We start from the raw sequence: 8,750 nt of genomic DNA, 5'->3' as shown, positions 1-8,750 counted from the left end.
TTTTGTTGGATTGTTTTGAATTTAATGGAATTTAGTGGCTCCTGGTTGTACTCTGTATTATTTGAAATCTTAAAATTATTTATTAATTTCATGTTATTAATATGATAAAGGTTATGTCCGCACTTTATGATTGTATTATGATAATTTTATTACTCTCTCTATTAACATTATTACTCTTTTGTGTTATATATACCAGGAATTGACCAATTTTATACAATTTACTGCTTAATCATATTTTAACAGATTCAAGTTGTTCAATCAAATTTAGCATTTCAACACGTGCATCATAATTTAGAAAATATTGCACGCACTGCAAAAAATAGAACATCGAACTACATCATTCTTCATTAATCATTCGTATTACCCTGTTAGTTTCAAAAAATTAAAAATAGAATCTATAGAAAAACAACGGCTCCTTGTTCTTTGAGCATGTCGAACCACCAAATATCTATCTTAGATTGGATTGAACAACTAAATTTGTACGACCCATAAATTTAGCAACATTCAACTAACAAAAACAAAACACTCTATCAAGTCATTTACGTTCTCATTGTAATCAAAAGGAGAAAAAAGAAAGAAGTAATAGTTTGGCATGTGTAGTTGTATCCTATTTCGTTGGAAATAATGGTGATGGCCATGAAAGTGCAGCGGCAGTCCACCATCTTTGGAATCCAGGCTCAAGAAAGAGGAAGACACGTTATCCATACAACACGCTTTTATAAGTGAAAATGCACTTTCTTATGCATATGTATTTATTATGTGTCCAGCTGTTAATTGTTAAGTTTGACAGGTGTCCAAGTTGGTTAGGGTTCAAGGTGCATAGTGGGCTGGGTCAGTTCAAAACTGACATGAACCAGCCTGAGAAAGTCCACCCTAGGACCGGCCTGCTACTATTCATGGCCGGTCTTTGGGCAGTCTTGGAGATCTAAGTGTGCCCCAATTGTGTTAGTTTTAAACCATAGTTCAATCCATAGACCAGCCCGGTTGAGGCACGAACCAAGCCAAAACCAATCCCGCATTAGGAACGCATGTGTTTGTTTTATGTTTTTATGATATTGAAGTGTTCTTGTATAAAATTACTTAAATTTATAATTATCGTATGAAATAAATAAATAATAAATTAAATCACATAAAAATTTATATGTAGAAAAATAATAGTTAAGAATATATAATATTTTTAAAAGAAGGCCCAACAAGCCCGTTACAAGGCCAGGTGGTTTCGAGCCACTAGGTTGGGCTGGTCCCAAGTATTGATTCCTGGGACCGGCCAAGGACCAGCATGGTCCCAAGTAGACATAGGCCAAACCAACCCCCTTTTTAATTGGTTCAATCCGGTTTTGGATTGGGTTAACAAAGCCTGGCCTATTGTGCATCTTGAGTTGGGGTTAGTTAGGTTGTTAGTTGATTATTCATTTTTCCTCGCTGTTTCTGGACCTATTTTTAAAGTCGAGCTTCCTTGAGCTCACTACTGAGAATAATTGAATACAATCAATACACAGGGAATTTTGCTCATAACATTCCGTGGCATCAACAAATTTTTTCACTGCAATTACAGGTTTCAACATGGTATTAGAGCCTTCTTTTGAAGGTCTCTGCATACTTCTCTCATCAATGTACAAAACATTATCGATTATATTTCTCAATGGCGCCTAGAGTTTCAGAGGCAATGGAAGGGAATGTTATAGAGACTCAGACTGCTCCGGTGAATCAAAGTGCAATTGTAAACCAAACAACGATAGATATGACTCTTACTGAAAACACCGAAAAATGCAAGTGGATCGGCCCAAGAATGCGCAAGCGGAAGCGGTAATGCGAAAATTTTTAAATAAAAACAAAACATAACAAAACCATAATTCTAAGGGGTGTACCCTTGGAGTTTCCGAGGATTCGATATACTTTATCACAATACCAATAAAGTTTAACAGGGCTAATGGTAAAAGAAAAAAAAATGAGAGGTACATAAATCATAAATCAAAAGTTATCTCTTTAATTTGATTTATTTCGAATCTCCTTCATTTGGTTTGTTCACGCAATGCTTCAACGTAGAGGCCCTCTAAAGTTACGTCCATACCACACCAGAATTGGGATCCCTCAACTCAATTTGCTAGAAAAGAAATTGGAAAAAAAAACAATAAGTGTGTATTGGAGAGGGGCGGCCCAGTGGATGTATTAGAATGTGTCTAGGTTCATCCTATCATCCATAAGGTAATAAAATCCTTTTTGAAGATTTTCCACCAACCTAGTTATGGGCTTTGCATTGCCCGATTTTATTAAATAAAATACAAGGCCCAATAATTTTAATTCAATCCAATTTAATTAAAGCCAACTTAATTAATTCCATCATATATTTAATCCGATTAAATATATGAGTCCAATAAACTTTTATTAATTAATAAGTCTAACTTATTAAATAATAAGGCCAAGCCCAATGTAAATTAATCTTATTAATTTATTCTTGGGCTCCTCCATCCAATGGACCCCTCTCATTAATAAGTAATTCAATTACTTATGGAATTAATTTCTAATTAATTCGTCGTCCCTTCTCAGTGATTTGTTTGTGACTCTTTAGGTTCATCTTTCAGCTAGAATTGGGCTGCTGTTAAACACTATTATTAACTAAATCTAATTTAATTAGTAATTCTCGATCAACCTTTGATCAAGAAATCCCATCACTATGGGTGGCCCTCTAGCAACGGTGTATGGCACTAGAGATTAGGCGAATATCCATATGAACTTTTAGACTCTCAAGTCCATATGGGTACGGTCCTTCTTTCTACCGTCTGCTGGCTTTAGTCTTAGGGCATGGAATTAGGTGTCGGTTACCATCCTGGACTAGGCGTCTATGCTTAATACTTGAGATCGCATACCAAATTGCTCAATATAGAAACCTCTATTTCCTATTCGATCAATTAATGGCCACAATTTTATAGAGCGTAAACGCATCTCCAAGTTCATAGGAGATACCTCTATCACGTTTTGACAGGGAACGAATCCTCTTCTTGGAACTCACCGTTCTCACTACATGCTTTGACTGTACTGGACAAGGCTTATGATGACCATGTTTGGGACGATCACCTCTCGCGCAAATCCAAGATACAGTCATTGCATGCACGTGACTACTCCTATACTATAAAAGTCGGGGATTTGAGTCATACCGACCAAGCCTCCAAGCTTCTATATGACCATCCCCGCGAGTCAGTTTAGTCGATTCGACACCTAGCTAATCGACCTATTAAGATTGCATAGATGTCCCATGTATGTCGCTGATGAAACACGACATTCATCAAATGAATGCGACTCTTAGTGAAAGTCTTCATAGAACACTCGATGCCCATTCTCGAGGTCCTCAACATGGAACATTTTAGACCCAACCCTAGATAGTTAGTTTCATGACCACCATCCAATGTGCAGTCCAACTGTTTTATGGTTGTTAAAGTGGTCTGTGGGCTTTGTTGTGATGTTTGAAAGAAATGCAAACAAATGTGTAATGAGCACAACAAATGAAATGCTAATAGACCCATTTTATTCACTGAATAATATTATATAAAATTGAGTTATCGGCAGAATAGATTACAAGTATGCCAATCTAATTGGCTTTCAGGTCACATATTCTAACACTTACAGCTTTATTTATCTGAGCATCCTACCTGGATAATAGCTCTTGCTGCCAAAATGAAGCTGGAATTTATATATATGGAAGCTTGATCCAACTTGCCAAAGTTTCAGAGGCGTTTAAGAAATGGAATCGTATTCATTCCATGTTGACAACTTGGATCCTAAATTCTATTCAAAGGATATAGTTGAGGCATTCATGTATGTGAGTTCAACAAGGGATTTGTGGAAGGAATTAGAAGCTCGATATGGAGAGAGCAATGGTCCATCAATCTATCAATTACAACGTGAGATCAGATTAATCGTGCAAGGAAATAAGTCAGTGACAAATTACTATACCAAATTAAAGAAATTGTGGGATAAGTTGGCCTGCTTGGCACCAACTCCTGGATGCGCATGTGTTGGATTCTACCGCTTATGATGGAAATAAATCTAATAAACTTTCATTAGTTCATTTTAGTTGTTACTCCAACCTATCATAGGCAATATCATGTAATAATGACGTTTGGTATAACGGACAATGCCATTTGTCAAAGAACTGAATGATGCATTTTTCTTCTACTACCCTGGTCTCTGCTTCTTAAAATGTTATCTGTAATATTTGTCCCTTAGCTAAACTTCATAGATTACCATTTCATTCCAGCAACATTTGCTCCAACTCCATCTTTGATCTTATCCATGTCGGTATTTGGGGACCTTATAGCAACACACAATCTCTGGGTGTCAATTTAATCTCACTATTGTTGATGATTTTAGTAGAGCAACTTGTACATTTCTAATGAAACACGAGACTCTATATCCTACAAAAATTTTGCATCTTGTTCAAACACAATTTGACAAGAGAATAAAGTGTGTGAGATCAGATAATGGATGGAATTTCTCAACGAGCAATTTCAAAATTCTTTCATAACCCCGGGATCATTCAACAAAAGAGTTTCACGTACACACCACAACAAAATCGAGTAGTGGACCGTAAGCATAGGCATCTTCTAGAGGTATTATATTTCAGGTTTTACTTTCTAGGAAATTTGTGGGTGATGCCATTCTTTCAACTACTTATCTTAGAAATAAGTTCCACTCTTGTCTTCTTAATTGTAAAACACCATTTCACATTCAATACAACAAGCCAACCTCGTATGAACACCTTAAAACATTTAGTTGTCAATAATCCAAATTTGATAGGCTTGCCTCTAAATGTATCTTCCTGGGTTACCCCCTAGTCAGAAAGCATATAAAGTCTATGATCTCGAATCTTACCACACATTTGTGTCTCGTGATGTTAAATTCTATGAATATGTGTTTCCTTTTGCTCATGTTAATCCTACTCCTGCACACTGTCCATTGTCAAAGATTCCACTTGCCGCAAATGCTGTTGACCCCATACCTCCGACAAATTTATCCCTACCCAAACCATCTCTCCTACCTTCTTCCCATTCTGATTCTACTACTGTCCCTTACACACAACCTAGATGGTCACAGAGGGACCATCAGCAACTATCTTCGCTTAATGAATTTGTATGTCATATATATGATCGTGCCTCTACACCAACTCTCAGAAACTTTACCCCTACATCCTTGAAATTTATGGCATCATTATCTATTTTGCAGGAAACATAGACTTATAAGCCGGCTTCTATTAGTACCCCATGGGTGAATGCTATGAACCAAAAGCTTATAGCTTTTGAGAACAATGACATGGAAGTTGGTCCTTTGCCTAAAGGGAAGAAGACAATTAGTTGTAAGTGGGTTTTAAAGTTAAATGGAAATATGATTATTCTGTTGATCGTACAGAGCCCGACTAGTGGCCAAGGGCTACACCAAGATTGATTACAGTAAGAGCTTCTCACCAATTGCTAAAGTTGTTACGGTACGCTTCGCTTAGCTGTTGTTATAGACTTTCGATGGCCCGTGCACCAGATTGATATAAATAACGACTTTCTTCACGGTCATTTGCAAGAAGAAATTTATATGACCGCTCTTAAAGGTTATGTTGTTGATCCGGGCCATATTTGCCGCCTAAAACGCTCATTGTATGGTTCGAAAGTACGATTCGGATAAATGGAATCGATAATTCTCCAACCAACTGCTCTGTTTGGTTTTCATCCTTCTACCCACGACTATTGTCTTTTCATCAAACGTGTCGACTGATGATTGCATTAGTCTTTTGGTCTATGTCAATGGCTGTCTCGTTATGGTCCCTACAGAAGAATTGATCTCTCAGGTTAAGGTCTATCTTGATGATATCTTTACGATCAAGGATTTAGGAATTTCCTTGGCCTCCAAATTGTGGGATCTGCTCATAGCACCTCCATTACGCTGTCCAAGTATATCTTGGATATTATTACTGATTGTAGGCTTCAGCAGGCACTTTCCGCCGCTACTCCTTTGCCGCAGGGCATGAAATTACATTCTCATACTGATGCTTACTTGAATGGTCCTAAACCTTATCCCCGATAGAGAGGCGTTTGCTCTATTTCAGCTTCACGCGCCTTGATTTTTCACATGGCATTCAACAACTTAGCCAATTCCTCCAAAATTCATGTGAGGATCACTGGCATGCGATACTGCATGTGGTTTGCTAGTTGAAAGGGTCTCCTACTAAAGACCTTCTCTTTCCTTCCTATCTTGTAACCTATTGAATTGCAGATTGGCGTTCTTGTGTGGATTTGCACCGTTCACTGACTAGGTTTTGTATTTTTCTTGGAGATGCCCTTGTTTCCTGGAAAATGAAGAAGCAGTGTACAATTTCTCGATCCTCTACTGAGGCCGAATATCATAGCATGGGGCCTACTATTTGCGAATTCAAGTGCATCTCTTAGATCCTTTGTGATTTTGGGACTGTTGTCCTACGCTCATTCGTTTGAATTGCGATAATCCGACCGCCTTACAGATCACGGCCAACAAGGTGTGTGATGAACGAACCAAGCACTTGGACATTGACGGTCACATTGTCCATGATTGTTACAAAGAAGGGCTTTCTTGCTCTTTTTGTTTGAAGTTGAAAACAACTTGCTTACATGTTTACCAAAATTCTTTTGGGAGCTACCTTCGATTCTTTGTTGTGCAAGTAGGGTTTGATCTCCGGTGATCGACGTTCAACTTCTGGGGAGGATGTTGGAAATAATGGTGATGGCCATGAGAGTGCAACTACAGTATAGCATCTCCAGGATCCAGGCTGAAGAAAAAAGAAGATGCGCTATCCATACAACATGTTTTTTATATTTGAAAAATGCATTTCTCATGCATATATAGTTTTTATGTCCAGCTGTTAATTTTGACAGGTGTTCAAGTTGGTTGGGGTTAGTTAGGTTGTTAGTTAGTTATTCATTTTTCCAACTGCTTTTGGACCTAAACTTACAGACATGCTCCCTTGAGTTCACTTCTGAGTAGTGATGGCAACGGGGCGAATCTGGTGCGGGTTTGCCCTTGCCCGGACTCGAACCTTCCCCTCTTCGTAAACCCCAAACCCGTACCTTGTCTCGCCTGAAAAAACCTCGACCCCACCCCACCCCGTTAAAAGCCCAACCCCGCCAAATCCGTCCCGCAAGCCCACCCCATTTTCCATGATTTTAATTTTTTATTTACTTAATTAAATAATATCAATTTCAATTTATTAATTTAACATAGATTTTTTTATCTAAAATGAATTATATAATACAATGAATATATTCAATTAATATTTTATTTTTTCAATAAGTAATATTAATTTATATTTAACCAAAACATTTATCTAATTTTTTAATTTCACCGATAAGTAATCTCCAATTTTAATTAACATAGTGTTAACTAAAATGAATTATATAATACAAATTGTACATTCAACTAATTTTTTCTATAAGTAATACTAAACATTATTGTAAAGTTAGGTAATCTAACATAACTTTTTTATATGAAATAAATTATATAATACAAATACTACATCCAACTATTTTATTTTTGATATTTTGCATATAGAGTTGGATATATGCAAAATTATTTAAAAATTTATCTATAACATCATAATTTTCTATGAATAATGTATTAGATATGAATAACTAAATAATAAAAAATTTTAAAAAATAGACCGGGGTGGTTTCAAAATGGATCTGATACAAAACCCATTACCAATGCACTCATGGATCTACTATTGGATGCTGGTTCAGAAAACTTTTTATTAATAAAAAATATTCTTGTTCTTATTTGATAAATATTTTTATTAGTAAGATTTTTAAATTTTTTATATACTAAAATCATATTAGTATAATATTAATTTGCATATTTTCTTAATAAAAAATAAAGAGAAGGGTTATTCGGTAAACTTACAAAAAATATTCTTTTCATCTCAATCTGTTTTTCTAGTACCAAACAAGTAGATGTATGTGAAATTTACTCCACTTCCAATTATACCAAATATCTTGAAGAAAAAATATTATTTTTTTCTTTCCCTTCCCCCTTTTACTTTTATTTTTCTCTCATTTGAACCAAACAAACCCTTAGTTAACAATAAATTATCTGAAAAAACTTGCAAAAGTCTTAAATGATGGGCATATGCCTCTAACATGTTGTTTTGAAGTCAGAGCGGACTAATCATGGGTTTTTTATGGATTTCTCTCGGAAAAACATGATTTGAAGCTTGAATTTCTTAAAATCCTGCTATCGTAAAAAGACACACCATCGGTGTACTATAAAAAATGGAGAATTTCATATGAGCATTGACAGGGTTAAATAGATGAGTTATAAAGCATGAGATCAACCATAAAAATCATAAATTACAAAAAAAATAGATAAGTTAAAAGCAAAATGGAGTGCATGCGAACTACACACACTACTACATCTAAAACTACACACTCTTCACATGGAATTCACGTTGACGCCATGGCCGAAGAGGATGAAGGCGATATGGTGGCGGGGATAGACGGCGGCCAGTTGGGGAATGTTGTTGACGAACATGGAGGGCAGGCGAACAACAACAATGCAGCAGCGACTGATGACAGATTGGACGGGGAAGATGCGCCGGCTATTAATCAGTTCCCCATGGAGTTTCAGTTTGCAGATTTTATTATTTTGGCCAATAGAGTAATCGACAAAGGGGATGACGAATCTGTTCGTGCATTGAATGATCTCTACTGGCGTTGGACAGTGAAATAGGGAGAAAGCGA

The sequence above is a fragment of the Sesamum indicum genome, linkage group LG4, assembly GCF_026168435.1.
Source record: "Sesamum indicum cultivar Baizhima isolate 11 linkage group LG4, ASM2616843v1, whole genome shotgun sequence".
Lineage (NCBI taxonomy): Eukaryota > Viridiplantae > Streptophyta > Magnoliopsida > Lamiales > Pedaliaceae > Sesamum > Sesamum indicum.
The sequence above is the reverse complement of the archived record's forward strand: the minus strand, read 5'-3'. Positions refer to the sequence as shown.